At 42.4% G+C, this 2,804-nt stretch overlaps 1 pseudogene; it reads right to left on the reverse strand.

Annotated features, from left to right (window-relative positions):
• Positions 1–203: 203 nt before the first annotated feature.
• LOC103247402 (PHD finger-like domain-containing protein 5A pseudogene) lies at positions 204–773 on the reverse strand (annotated as a pseudogene).
• Positions 774–2,804: the final 2,031 nt, after the last annotated feature.

The raw sequence follows: 2,804 nt of genomic DNA on the forward strand, positions 1-2,804 counted from the left end.
CACATTTTTCACTGGGCATAGCTTCACAGTCAACTCCTCAAGCAGAAGACTGAAATACTGTCTCTTTTTAGAAGATATTGTTTTAGGGTGAACATATCAGTATGGAGAACAGAGCTCTGCTTCTCAAGTTCAAAAGAAACCATGAACCAATCTATCAATTTTTCTCTGACAATAATGTACCAGAGTGCTCTGTGGGGAATTCTTTTCCATCCCTATCACACATCTGGGTGAAGAGAGAGGAAGGAGTGGCAAGGTGCTGGTACACTAGCAGGCACTTCTGGTGATACTCTGGGCTCCGCTCCCTTTCTGCTGCTAGTAGTAGCCGTCTTTTTTGCCAGCTGTAGCAGCTTGATGTGGAGGAGGAAGGGGCCAACCAACAATCACCTCTTGCCACCCACCAATCACCTCTTCTTGAAGTCACATTTTTTGCATTCATAGAAGAGGTCTTAGTGATCCCCAAATTGGCAGTCTTTGGGCAGACATCTCTATCCTTCTCCTGGATGGTGAGCTCCTTACAATAATAGACATCAGAGACCCCAGGGCCTCTACAGATCACACAATGCCCCTGGTAAAATCTATACTTACATTAATCACCTATGCACATCAGGGTACAAGGATGCACCTATAGGAGTCACAAATCACACACTTGCCATCACATTTTTCACATAGCAGCCTGCTTGTAGCAAATGATCAAATCCAGATGATGTTTATCCATAGCTCCCATGTCTCCCATATATTTAAGTAAATTTATAATTTTGCCTTTTAGATATTAACCTTTTTCTTTTTTCCTTTTTTTTTTTTTTGAGATGGAGTCTTGCTCTGTCATCCATGCTGGAGTGGTGCAGTCTCGGCTAACTGCAACTTCTGCCTCCCGGATTCAAGCAATTCTCCCGCCTCAGCCTCCCAAGTAGCTGGGATTACAGGTATGCACCACCACGCCCGGCTAATTTTTGTATTTTTAGTAGAGACGGGGTTTCACCATGTTGGCCAGGCTGGTCTCAAACTCCTGACCTTGTGATCCTCCCACCTCAGCCTCCCAAAGTGCAGGGATTACAGACGTGAGCCACCACACCTGGCCTTTTTTTTTTTTTTTTTTTTTTTTTTTTTTTGAGACAGGGTCTCATTCTGTCACCCAGGTTGGAGTGCAGTAGCATGATCTCAGCTCACTGCAACCTCCACCTCTTGGGCTCAGGTGACCCTCCTGCCTCAGCCTCCAGAGTAGGTAGAACTCTAGGCTGGCACCACCATGCCCAGCTAATTTTTGTATTTTTTAGTAGAGATGGAGTCTCGCCATGTTGCCCAGGCTGTTCTCGAACTCCTGGGCTCAATCGATCCTCCCACTTCAACCTCCCAAATTGTTGGGACTGCAGGCTTGAGCCACCACTCCCAGACTTTCCCATCATCATGTGTCAAGAAATCAAGCATTTCCTAAGCACCAGCTGATAACAGCTGCTAGGTAGGCTTATCACACTTCTACAGATTTGGCTAATAAAGAGACAATGAGCCCTAAAAGATTCAGACAATGTGTTACTTATACAGACTGCAAAAACAATCAGCATGGTCTTAGCTCTGTGCAACCCCAGTTCCACAGGAAAATATTGAACCAGAGGGCCAAGCAACAGACAACAGGAGTGGTAGGTCACTATGTTGCTGAAGAGCCAACTCTAGAATGGAACTAAGTGGTCTTATGGACTTCCACTGTACCTTAAAAGAGATTAAGGTGGAAAATCCCATGCTTCATTGGAACGAGAAAATTGAATGAAAAACTGCTCATAGCAGCCTCCCACAATATAGGGCATCTCTCACAAGGTAAGGAGAGAGAACAGAAATATCCTTGTGACAGCTCTTTAGAAGACTCTATCTTTCCATGTTCTAGGCAAGTTTTGGGTCAGAATGTGGTTGCACGTTGCATATAAGGTCTATGAGGAGATGTGCAAGATGTCTAGGATTCCACAGCAGAGCGATTCCTCTAAACCATTAACTGCTGCATTTCGAACTTTAGCCAATACTTATTCTGACCACTCTGGTCATGATGTACTTCACATCACTTTTTATAATAAAAAGTGTTTCTGCAGTAGGTTTGCCAATATTGTTTAGAATTTTTACAAGTATAAGTCTGATTACCCTGTAATTCTTTTCTAATACTTTCCTTTTCTGGTTTTGTTAACAAGGTTACATGTTAGCCTGATGAAATGAGGCGTGGCCTTTCACCTGTCTTTCCAGACTTTGAAACTTTGAAAGATTTCGTTAAAGATGAGATTAATTAATTAATTAATTAAGAGACAGAATTTTGCTCTTGTTGCCCAGGCTGGACTGCAATGGTGCAATCTTGGTTCACTGCAACCTCTGCCTCCTAGGTTCAAGTGACTCTCCTGCCTCAGCCTATTGAGTAGCTGGGATTACAGACATGCGCCACCAGGCCCAGCTAATTTTGTATTTTTAGTAGAGATGGAGTTTCACTATGTTAGTTAGGCTGGTCTCGAACTCCTGACCTCAGGTGATCCACCTGCCTTGGCCTCCCAAAGTGCTGGGATTAGAGGTGTGAACCACCACGCCCAGCGTGAGAATTATTATTATTTTTTGAATGGCAAAATTCAATAGTAGAATCATATGGTCACCATGTTTTTCTTTGTTGGAAGATTTTTAATACAGATGAAAATTTTGACTTATGAAACTGTTCACATTTTTTATTACTTATTGAGTCTTTTACAGTATATTGCATTTCTAGTTATTTGCCCACTTCATTCAAATTTGCAATTTTATCTTTTTTTTTTTTTTTTAGACAGAGTGTTGCTCTGTTATCC

The sequence above is a fragment of the Chlorocebus sabaeus genome, chromosome X (genome assembly GCF_047675955.1).
Source record: "Chlorocebus sabaeus isolate Y175 chromosome X, mChlSab1.0.hap1, whole genome shotgun sequence".
NCBI classification, from domain to species: Eukaryota; Metazoa; Chordata; class Mammalia; order Primates; family Cercopithecidae; genus Chlorocebus; species Chlorocebus sabaeus.